This window comes from Adiantum capillus-veneris, chromosome 17 (assembly GCF_014529385.1).
Source record: "Adiantum capillus-veneris isolate H3 chromosome 17, ASM1452938v2, whole genome shotgun sequence".
NCBI classification, from domain to species: Eukaryota; Viridiplantae; Streptophyta; class Polypodiopsida; order Polypodiales; family Pteridaceae; genus Adiantum; species Adiantum capillus-veneris.
The window spans coordinates 101,424,702-101,437,373 of record NC_140947.1 but is presented as its reverse complement, the minus strand read 5'-3'; the positions used below and the strand labels follow the sequence as shown (position 1 = coordinate 101,437,373).

At 43.3% G+C, this 12,672-nt stretch overlaps 1 pseudogene; it reads left to right on the top strand.

Moving 5' to 3' along the window:
• The first annotated feature begins 8,185 nt into the window (after positions 1-8,185).
• LOC147437793 (uncharacterized) lies at positions 8,186-12,025 on the top strand (annotated as a pseudogene).
• Positions 12,026-12,672: the final 647 nt, after the last annotated feature.

Below are 12,672 nucleotides of genomic sequence, written 5' to 3'. Positions count from 1 at the left end.
AAAGATGAAGTTTGAAAGCGAATGTGAAGATCCTGGGCTAGGAGCTGATAGTTGTGATGTATGTTCCTAATGTGGTTTTTTGGGTCAAGAGGGCTCCAAAATGGGCCACATGGAATGGTAGGGAAGGATGTTCAATATGCTATCTTTTTGCTCTGGAATGTGGTGCTTGAGGTGCTCTAGAAGCAAGCCTGGACGGCTCCTCAATTGGCGCCACTTTGTGAAAGTTATGGATGTCTAAAGATGGAAGGCTTTGAAGATCTTAGACAGACAGGGCAGATGATGACAGGTGGCCAGAGCTAGAGTGAGAATAAGGGATTAAAGTGCTCATGTTGTGGAGCATGCCGGTCTTCTCAGATCGTCCATTGGAGCTAGAACAAGCAAGTTATGGCCAGGAAAAGATTTGTCGGGGGCCGGGTATGTGCCAATTTGATTGTATTGGAAGTTGTGCCATTTTTCATTCTTTGGGCCTCTTGAGGGTTTCAAAAGGTAGTGGAAATTATGTGAGTTTTGCCAGGATGTGAAGGCTCATTGATCGAATTCTCGGATAGCACGATATGTCAAGTCGAAGTTTGGCGGAAGTTGTCAGTGGTAAATGATTTTTTTTTTCAATTTTTGCGGTCTTGGTTTGAGGGCCCTACAGGGTCAAAAGGCAACAGGGCGTGCACATTAACTTGAAGTCAACATGGTGGGATTTTACTTGGTTCTGGAAGCTTGGGAATCATAGCCTTGTGCAGGAAGTGGTAACTTGCTGAAGTTGGATTAAAAAAATGTTTTCTTTCGAATTTCTATGAGGCCAAGGGGAATTTATGAGTCAAACATTGAGGGAGTGCCACATGGCGCTCAAATTAGCTCGTAATCAGTGACAAGAAAGGGAGTCGTCTTATATATAACGTAGTGTGTGGCCTCCATAGGTATCAAAAGGGACATAAGCTCCTCTGAGAGCATGGCCATGGCTGAATGAGGTGGCATTGTCACTGGCGCAAGCGGACGGTTTTTGTGATGGTGAAGGGGGCGCCCACGTCCATGTGGCAATGTCGTGTGCGGTGGGTTATCGGACAAAATTTGTGCACATCGTAGCGCTCACGTTGTAGCTTGCAAGGGTTTGATCTCGTGCCTGCATGGGCCCATAAGTTTGAAGTGAAGGCTAGGGGAGATCCCACTAGCGCTAGTGCTAGTGCTTTTGGGGGGGGGGGACCCTTTTGGGGGTGCATAGAGAAGGAGAGAGAGAAGAAGAAGTTGGCAATGCCTTCCAAGGGCGGTTTCTCATGCATAAGATGCCCAATTAGGTAGTAACTCTCTCCGAATTTCTAAAAATGAATCACTAGCTCTATAAAACCCAATTTTTTGCCATTTTTAGGGTCTTTTTGGGGGACTAAAAGGGGTCTTTTACCAAGGAATGCTAGGACAATGTGTCTTTTGGGGTGTTTCTTTCAGGGATGTGGATTCTTGTGGAGCCTAGTGAGTTTTTTGAGTATGTTGCTTTATCGAGTCGACCATGATGTCGCTCTGGTGATGTATAGTGTTTTTTGGTGTTTGACTGAAGCTAATTCCCGATGGTTTGTCTATCCACCGACCCCCTTTTCTCTTCTGTTGCTTCTTTTTGGATATGGTAGTGCCGGCGGATACATGCCTGCGAACCATTTTCTTGTAGTGTAGAGAGAGAGAGAGAGAGAGAGAGAGAGAGAGAGAGAGAGAGAGAGACTATAACATATGTGCGGTATCATCGCTCACATTACCGCAAAAAAACAAACATATTTGGAATATGAAAATTCCCGTATGCGAAAAAGACTGCGGCAACATTTGCGGTAATGGTCTAGCGGTAATGGCTGCGGCTATATTTTCGCGTCGTTTACTGCAAGCATACCCTCAACAGTTACCGCGTAGATGTTATCGCAGGCATTACCGCGGACGGGTTTATTATAAAAAAACAGATGACCGTTTGGATTGTCCTTTGCAAGACCATCCAAAAGGTCATCTATTTTTTCATTTATTTAAGATATTTTACAAAATTATTATTAATTGCAACAAAATATCACAATTGGACAATACATTGAGCCAAAAACAGATTGATAATTTCATTTACATAAGCGGAATTACAATTAGATTGTGCACACACTAATTAGTGTGTGTTAACATACACCAATTAGCACACACTAATTAGTGTGTGCATTGCCTTGTGCACACACTAATTAGTGTGTGTTAACATACACTAATTAGTGTGTGCATTGGCTTGTGTAATTGGCTTGTGCACACACTAATTAGTGTGTGTTAACATACACTAATTAGTGTGTGCATTGGCTTGTGTAATTGGCTTGTGCACACACTAATTAGTGTTTGTTAACATACACTAATTAGTGTGTGCATTGGCTTGTGCACACACTAATTAGTGTGTGTTAACATACACTAATTAGTGTGTGTTAAAACACACTAATTAGTGTGTGCATTGACCAATGCACACACTAATTACACACTAATTAGTGTCATGATTGGCCAATCACATTGGTCAATGCACACACTATTTAGTGTGTGATTAGTGTGCGCATTGGCCAATCACGTTGGTCAATGCACACACTAATCACACAATAAATAGTGTGTGTTAACACACACTAATTAGTGTGTGCATTGGCCAATGCCATTGACCAATGCACACACTAATCCCAAACTAATTAGTGTGTGCATTGACCAATCACATTGGCCAAAGCATACACTAATCACAAACTAATTAGTGTGTGCATTGACCAATCACATTGGCCAATGCACACACTAATTAGTGTGTGCATTGACCAGTCACATTGGTCAATGCACACACTAATTAGTGTGTAATTAGTGTGTGTTAACACACACTAATAAGTGTGTGCCATTGACCAATGCACACACTAATCCCAAACTAATTAGTGTGTGCATTGACCAATCACATTGGCCAATGCACACACTAATCACAAACTCATTAGTGTGTGCATTGACCAATCACATTGGCCAATGCACACACACTAATCACACACTAATTAGTGTGTGCATTGACCAATCACATTGGCCAATGCACACACTAATCACACACTAATTAGTGTGTGTTAACACACACTAATTAGTGTGTGCATGGTCAAACCCAAATTTAACATATTAGGTTTTGCAAGTAATAAATTTAACAAATTTAACAAGTTTAAATTTTGCAAGTAACTAATAATTAACAAATTTAGGTTTTGGTGTGTCTTTACTTACACTAATTAGTGTGTGTAATTAGTGTGTGTGTATGCATGTGTGTGCATGCGTGTGTATGAGTGTATGCATGTGTGTATGCGTGTGAAAAAATCAAAAAACATAACAACAAAACTTACATGGAATTGAAGAGCTTGTTGGGAGAGGGTAGGAGAGTGGAAGAGTAGAGATGGTGGAGAGTAGAAGAGTAGAGACGGAGGTAGAGCTCAAGGTTGTGAGGTTCGCGCTCTCGGCTTCTATGGAGAAGACGATGAAATTCGAATTTTAGGGCTTTGAACTTCGCAAGGCACGCGGATGCCCCTATTTATAAAAAATTTTGAAAATTGAATTTCCTGCTTGAACATCAAAAGGGTTTCTCTGTCCTTATTTTGAATTCCTCTCTCTTGTTTTGTGGTAATGGCCCACGGTAAACACCACAATCTCTCATAGAGAGAGAGAGAGAGAGAGAGAGAGAGAGAGAGAGAGAGAGAGAGAGAGAGAGAGAGAGAGAGAGAGAGAGGGAGAGGTTTGTGTGCATTGGTGGTCTGTGTAATGGAAATTGTGCGGATGTCATGAGTGTATGGGTGTTTGTTCTTGGTGAGTACGTTGGTGCACCAGTTTGTGTGCAAATGGAGGTTTGCTTATGCGAGTGTGTCATTCAAAGGTGATTTCTAAGAGGTTAGAGGTGTTAAGAATACAATGAGCTATAGAGAGGCATTTTATGTGTGTGCTAAGTGTGCCTCCCAATTCCCCCTCTCTATCATTTGTAGGTGAAATTGTGAAGTTTTGAAGGTGATTTAAGATGATTGAGGTGTTGTGCATGCCCTCGGCTATAGAGAGACATCTGCGTGTGTTTTCGAGTGTGTTCTCATTTTCCCTCTCCATCTTTTGGTGCCCCCATTGAGGAGTATCTGATTGCTCCTATTTGCAGGTGAAGGTGCGGTTTCGATGTTGTTGGAGGTGCAGTTTTTGAAGAGCAGGTGCTATTAAAGATGGCATGGTCGGGTTTTTCTATTTTCACTAGGGACGTGGAAGCTGCAAAAACGTGGTTGCAGGATTATGGTCTATTTCTAATAAAGAGTAGATTGTCAAGAGAAGAGGGTGCAATTCAAGTTTTCCGCTCTTCATTTGTGGCAAAGCGAAAAGATGGTGCAATGGACTGCGCAATGGAGAAAAGGCAGACTAGATGACTTAAGAAGCAGCTTTTAGATGCCAATATGTATAGGATGTACAGGTGCATGAAGTAAAGCGGAAGCTGAATGGTGATTTTCAAGCATTCGATTGGAAATTCAAAGCCTATTGGAGACACCTTATGGAGGTAGCTATTGTTGATAATGTTGATTATTTTAAGTTGATAAAATTTGTGGATTGCCTGCATGAGGATGTTCGAGATAAAGTTGAAGCGGACGGACCTGTAACGACGTATACGGAAGCAATAAATTTTGCAAGAGGCAGGACCAAGAAGATTTTGAAGAAGCAGCAAGTTGGGGAGGGTTTGTCAAATGCTATGGTGCCTAGGCAGGTTGAGGCGATTGAAGAAAGGCCAAAGGTGGTGCAAAGAGAAGTGCCGATGCAAGAGGAGCCAAGGGTTTTGTGGCTGCAAAGAGACACAGAGTGATTTCAATGCCAAAGATGCTAGTTAGGGAAGCTCTGGTTGTGGACCAGGAAGTGCAAGAGGTTCCAGATCGGGTAGAAGATGCACATGGTGCTATAGGTAAAATGTGTGATTTGCAAATGAGATCGAGGTGGTAAAGTAGATGATAGCAATTCTATGGATGCCGATATGACATGGAAAAGTGATTTTCCTGCTCAAGGTATGAAGAATTTGATCTTCTGCATGTGGATAAAGATGTGAAGGATGCATTTGAGGAGCAGGAAGAAGTGAAAACTGATATGTTGGGTAAAAGCCAAGTGGAGGAGTCCAAATCTATAGGAGTGGACATGCAGGTGGTGAGGATGCTATGCGGTGTCGTGCTGATGGTTGTGCTTGTGAACATTGCAATTGAATGCCACTAGAGTGGTGCAGCAGGTACGGAGTTCTGCCATGAAAGATAGGGCAGTCTTGGTTAGAGATGAAGTGGAAAACGATGCAGAGGAAATCGATAGGGCAGAGGTGATTTTTGATCTTGAAGGGTCGATGGATGAAGAAGAGCATGATAGTGCTAGCCTGGATTGAAGGTGCTACAAGCATGGAGAGAGTTCAACAGTTAATGGTGGTAGAAGAGCCTATAGTGGAAGAGATTCTAGTGTAGGAGACATGTTCTATGGTAGATGAAGGAGATTCTGAGGATGTGTCCAAGCTTTCAGAAGAGGTATATGAGTCATGGTTGAAAAGGATGCTTGTAAGTGTAGTTATGTAGTATGTTATCCGTCACATATACGACGTTCTCTTGAAGAGATCTCCGCTTTACATGGTTAGGAGGGAGGGTCAGAATTGTTTGTAAGATCAGATGATGTGTTTGTAGATCCAGATATGTTAAAGAGGTAGGCTTATGTTTGAAGAGGTGCTAAGGTACTAAAGGCCTATTGTGTGCATGGATAGCTACGTGCTTATGTATGACACTGTTGGAGGTTGATGCAGATGGATGAAAGAGATCCAAGCCAGGTGTTTGATCCAAGAGGTCAGACTATGCAAGGGGTGGGGCAACCCACTTGAGGGTTGGTAGCATGAAGCACGAATCAAACATTATACATATGGTAGTATGTTTTGATTTGCTCACAATGTTCTTTAATTTTGCAGTTTCTAGATGGATAAAGGTTTTTTTGGTTGAATATGAATGTGCACAAGGGGGATTGGGAAATGATGGTGTAGCAAAAGTTGGTCGATGCTATAGAAAGTTCAATCCAAGGTCATGTAGGCTCTAAAGGGCATGTCAAAGTGATTGGGAAACTGGAAATATCAAGAGCGGTCAAGGAGCTATGGTTATGTATGTCTTATGTGGTTCTTAGGGCTTGAATTCTCTGCAATGGTGTTGTTAGAGGTGCATGGTCAAGGGTGAAAAGTGCAGAAGTGGGAGTGCCAAAGGAGGCCCTCAGGTCTATAGATTGGTCCAGACGGCTTCTCAAGCCGAGCTCTGGAATGAAAGTTATAGCAACTTGAAGGTCAAAGTGGTTTGCAAATCCCCAACCAAAAGGGCACGTGGAGATAGATGGTTAGAGCTGATGTTAGTGGTTGGGTGTGAAGTTCTCAAATTGTGGAGCATGTCAGTCTTTTCGGATCGGCAATTGGAGTTCAATCGGACAGGATATAAGCGATTAAAGTTTCATCAGGGGGCTAGTTATGTGCCAGATTAATCACCTCAGTCAGTATGCCATTTGGGGTTTTCTCAGCCTCACCAGGGTTTGTATGAGAACTGTGGGGTGTATGAAGGCCATAGCAATCGATGGCACGTCAATGGAGCTCTAGTCATGGAGATACTAAAGCTTGAAGTGGACGGCAATTTTCTGCAGTGCATTGCCAGATAACTTTTTCTAGTTTAGATGGCCTCGATCGACGGGCCCAACAAAGTCGACATGCAATAGGATTTGTAAAGATTGAAGTTAGGGATGGGAGCTTTCGATTGGGTTTTACGGCTCGGTCACAGGTGCATTGTGCACTATATGGCAACAAAAGTTGAAAAAAAAAAACAAGTTTTTCAAGATCTTGTAGTGGAGCTTGGGGCTTTGGGGGGTTGTTTCAAGGGTTGATTGAACCAAGGGCCGCCACGTGGAAACCCTTCAGTCATTGGCTCCTAGAGGACGGCAACGTGTTTGTATTGGAAAAGGGTCTCTCATAAGGCATCACTAAACAAAGAGCTCTCTCTTGGAGCTCGAGGAGCTGTAAGCTATGGCTCTCGCGCTCATGAGTGCTGTAGGGCGGTGCTTCGACGGCGACGGGTGGCCATCTGGCAGGTTTTGGCAGAAGTGGTGCACAATGATGGCCTTGTGACGATGAGAGCAAGCGGCAATGGCGCCAAGTGGGTGTGATGTGGCAAAAGAGCCCGAAAAGGCAATTTCGCACGCGGCCACAACGACCCGCAATCTTTTATTAAGGGGTGGTTTCCACAAGGCGTCATGCTCGGGGGGTGCAACATGAGTTCGATAGGAGGGGTTTTAAAATGCAAACAATTTAGTCAGTTTAACAAAGATACATTAAAATAAAGGGTTTTTATATTCAATTTTGGGAAAAAATCATAAAAAAAGGGTCATTTTATTCATTCAGACATGTTAGAAGAGGGGTTTTTTTAATACCCCGCGGACGCACGTTATAGAAGAGGGTACCGAATGGTGAACCCCTGGAGACGTCACGCCACAGTGACCACCACTCACATGAGACTTGGGGCCCCAAGGCATCCGAAAATAGGAAGAAAAGGATGGCTCATACACGACCATGCTAAAAAAAGAGCGAGAGCTTGGTAAAAATAGGAAAAGAGGCTCGAAATAGCTAATTGGCCCTATAAGCGACACCTTTTTTGTGTTTTTGGCAGACAGCCCTTGTGAGGTGGGAGCAGGAAGAAGAAGACAGTTGTACTCAAGTTTGGAGAAGAAGGAAGCTCACCATCTTTTCTGGCTATCGATCCCCCTCCCCCCTTTCTCTTCTCTATCGTGTTTTGCTCCTTGTTGTGCGATGCCATTGTGTATGCGTGTGCCCCTCGGGCTGTGGGTTGTGTGGTGCAAAGAGAGAGAACCGTTGTGTGTCCATGGTGCGTGCAATTGAAGCAATTCGTGTGCGGTGAGTGTTTGGATTCTCTTCAATATTTGTGTGAGTGTTGTCAAGCTATGGTAGGCGTTTGTAGGTAATTTGAAGGTAATTTCGAGAGGATTGGAGTGTTGTCGTACCCTGAGCTATAGAGAGGCATCTATGTTTGTTTTTGGGTGTGTTCTCATTCTCCCTCTCCATTGTACTATGCAATGTAAGCGATCACAAATTCGTTAAAAGCTGGAAGTATTATGCTATGCAAGTGATCACAATCAAATTCGTTAAAAGCTGGAAGTTGTAATACATTAGTGTGGAGTTTGCACATGGACTTGTGGTCTAAGATCGAAGATAGTCAATTTTGCAAAAGATGCTTATGTGACCTCAATTCTAACGGTGCTTCATTGGATTGGATTTGCCTTTTGTTATGTTTTTAGTGCTTGTGGTGGCAAACTCTCAGAGCATGTTTCTTTCCTCTGGTCCTACTACTTCCATTGCACTCTATATGTAAATAATTTTATCATTTTGAAGTGATGATTAAAGGCATGATATCCACAATGTGTTTCTTTCCTCTGATCCTTCTACTGCCACTGCACTCTGTATGTATAATTTTCTCATTTTATCATTTTGAAGTCATTAAAGGCATGGCATCCACAATCTGCTAATGAATGCAAGTGTGATTGGGGATGTTCCGAACACTGATTTAGCATTTCATGCAGTGACTTCTCTGGAAACTCCTGGAATATGGCTTTAGCGACAGGGCTGCAGCCAGCGATGTAAAGTGAAGCAGCTGCGAATCCACATAAAATATAGTCCCCAGACTCACCACCTCGAGACAATGAGGGTGGATCCCCACCTCAGGGCGGCCCTGCAAAACCCATATTGCTCTCTCACTCGTCTCGACCTTCGGCCCTGGCCCAACGTTACGTGGCAGCTGCTCATAATGATGCACGGGAGTACGTCGCTCACAGACCTGGGCTTCTGTCCTATGTCGGTCGATGACGTGAAGGCTCTTCTCGACTCTCGGCTTCATACCAAGCTTCTCACTCTACGTCTCAATCTCGATCTTCACGATGAGTACGGCTGTTGGCAAATGCTGGTACGACAAGCAAGAGCAGACGCTAGCTGCACTCTACAGTTCTTGGATTGTGAGTTTTCTAGAAAAGACGATCGTATTTGGTCCGTTTTGACTCAAAGTAACTCTCTTATCACTCTCAAAGCATTACGAATTTCTTACAACTTTGGATTTTTCGCTCATGGCTCAAATCTGCCCAAGTACTTATGCTCTTCCCAGTTGAAGCTAGCTACCTCGAAGTGAGCAAAGGCCATAGTGCCGATGAATGGGAATGGGCAAATTCTTTGATCAGCAATTTCTGCATTCTCTCCTTAACCTTACCTTGGAAGAATGAAGCAGCAGAAGCCCGTGCTGCTGGAATAATCCGCAGAAATCATCGCTATGCTGCAGGGCAGCTTCTCAAGGAGCAACAGGTGAAACCAAACACTGCGAAACTCTTTCTATGCGGACACAGTGAAGTTGGCAAAACCACATTGTGCCATGCCCTACACAGAGCACTAAAGAACCCCTGCCTGACATTTCCATGCCGTCCCCGCAAAATCACACCAAAGCGCACTCGAGGAATGGAGTTTCATTCTCTTGCCTTTAGGGACACCAAAAGGAAGCTCTTAATTTGCGATCTAGCTGGCCAAGAAGAGTTTCATGTATTTCATCACTATTTTTTAAATGCTAACAGCAGTGACCTCTTTCTTGTGGTCTGCAAGGATGGCAACTTATCTTCTGTGACAGAGTTCCAGTGCCACCTTGACTATATATTGGTTGAGGTTTATTGTCTCACATAGGAGCACCCACAACAAAAGCTTGGCCGAGTAGACGCAGATAACTCAGATGTTAAGCCAAAAGTAATGGTGGTGGTCAACTTTTTTGAGCAACTTGACACTCAATATGAGGCAATGAGCAGAGTTGCACATACTTGGTCACAACCTGTGATAGAGAAGTTCTCAGAAGTGCTCGATTTCGGTGTTCTTGCTATTGTTGAGGGTCAGAGACAGTATCAAAATCTTTTTGGTCTAAATGCAAGGACAAGTCGTGTGTTGCATCCCCTTATAGATGCGCTGCATTCCCTGTTTTTAAAATTCAGTATCACTGCCAGACCCATTCCAAAGCTCTGCTATGATATTTCTGTCAAGCTGATCAAGGGAGATCAGAATATCAATTGGCTTTGTCCTGCTATCTTCACCAGTGGACTGCTAAAATCAAAACTTTTGACATCATATTCAGCAGTTTTAAAAATGCTATCCGTTGAGAAGAATTCAAGCTGCTCTTGAGGAGCTACATAACCAAGGGTATGTTGTGTTTTTCCCGATGAAGGAAGTGAGTACAGCCAACCAAGAAATGAATGATGACAACACGCTGGTGATAATTGATACCAGCTGGTTCTGTAACAAGCTTGTCGGTACCTTACTGGGTACGCACCTGAAAGATGAGCCGAGGCGGCCTTGTCCATGGGTGTGGGACATAGAGGACATCAAGAAGATGCTGCGGCAGCAAGGGTGTGAGGAAAGGGACTTGGATGAAATCTTGCGGTACTTGCAATGCCTCGAGCTTTGCACCACCCTGGACATTGTGCCAGGCCATCCAAAGGGGCATTTGTTGTTTCCTGCTCTTGTCAAGCAAAACGTGATTCAGTACCCTGTAGTAACCAATGCAAATAATGCAATGGCTACAGCTTTCTTTGGAAGAAGATTGAGGTGTGTGGACTCTTCTATCCATCTCATCCCTTTTGGAGTGTTCACAAGGTTACAGGTGAAGTTGCACAAGGAGTATTCCAATAATCCTACTTTTCATCTTGGTTATGGATGGGTATCCTTTATGAGAGGCAATGTAGGGGTGGTGGTGAGATTTGGAGGTGAGAACAAGCAGTATATTGACATCCTTGTCTTCTGTCCCAACAGTGGCATGCACAATTCTGCAAGTGGTAGTGCGCCCACGGCAAGCATGATCATGAGCATGAGCACTCCAAGCTACATTGCAGGCAACAAGCTGATGGATGACATCAGGGGCACCTGCAAATCAACAGTATTTGGAGGAATCCCAGCGGTGATTCTGGAGGAGTGTGTATTGCAAAGCCAAATAGAGTCAGATGCACCGGCAGTACTTTTGTCTGATGTGTTGGAGAAGGTACGAAAAGAGGGGCTGCAAGGAAGCTATCAGGAATGGAGGTTACACATACCCTCTACCCCCACAATTGATTTGCTCTTGCCGAGAGAGAGAGAGAGAGAGAGAGAGAGAGGCCTGTGTGAAAGGTCGGCTCAATGCTCTCGCAGAAATCGAAGAAGAGTTCTCACTGTACGGCCCAGAGGATGGTGAAACTGCAGTTGGGGAGAAAGGATTTGTAACACCCGAAGCGGCAGGTAATCAGAATGTAGTCGAGTGTTCCTCGAATGTTAATGACGTTGAATTAGTTGAAGGGGCAATTAAAGAGGAGCAAGAAACGGATCTCAAGAGAGCTGATGGTGCTCTTGAAATAGTCCACGGCCAGGACACAGGCGCTAGTAATGACATAATGTTACAGCAGGAGCTAGTCATGAGGAACGCAATGTCAGAAATCAAAGGTTGCCTTAAATCTGAATTCATGAAAATCAGTAACTCTCAATTAGAATTCATGAAAAGCTTTGAAAGGCGGCAGCAGAGGGTACTACAGAGATTGGATTCAAACATGAAGCTGATCAGAGAAGACATAGTACAGAAGTTGCGTATAGTTTTCCATCAGGTAGAGAGGGACATTATAGCCAACTGCTCCACGCGGCTGTTGGTACATGAGCTGAGAAAAGATAGAGCTTATCCCATCTACCCATATCTGGAGGATGTAAATGTAAAAGGAAAGTTGGCACCCCTGAACGCTCTGCTGGGCCGGCCACAAGCGGGCAGTGGTGCATTTCCTGTGCGAGTCCCCCACCTCGGGGCAGCACCACTACAAGTTTTAGACACTTTTACACCTATGAAAATTGAGTGTGAATATCACTTTTCTCACTCTAGAGTGTGAATAGCATTTTTTAGACTCAAAAAACTGCCATTCCAATGTAAATATTGTAGTTTTTACACATGAAAATTTTATACATCTTCTTTTTTACACTGAAAAAATTACATATGCTTTTTTATAGCAATGAAAAAAGAATTTCTATGTAAATTTTGTAACTTTCTTATGTGTAAATATTTACACGTTAAGCAAGTCCATGTGTTTTTTTGCAATGAGTATATTTTCTTACCTTCCAGTAGCATTTCAAGGATAATTTTTTAATACAAATATAAACAGTGTGAATTTTTTTCACACATTCATAACCTTCATATATTTTCATCAAATATTTTCATATGCAAAAATTTGTCACTCTTATGTGATTATGTGAGTCCCACTTCAATAATTATAAGCAACTATCTTTCACAATAGCTATTTTTCTCACCATCTATCTTTTTTACTGAGGATCGTATGTAAATACAACCTACAAACATACCAGCACCCATATAATTGGAGGTCAAGAGCATGATTTTTCTCTCCTTCCAAGGTGGATGTTTAAGGTGGCTACTGGTGCTTCCACTGTGGTTTCCCCGTGGAATGACGCCTCTCTTTATACCAATGGTTGTGCATATGTGCTTCTCATGCTATGCTCCACCACCATCTAGTAGCTTTGGGAAGGGCTTGACTCATGCACAGATCTCTCGACACCATGTCAAAAGGGCTTCTACCTCAACCTGTGAATAGAGCGTATTTCGACATGATTTAAGTCGT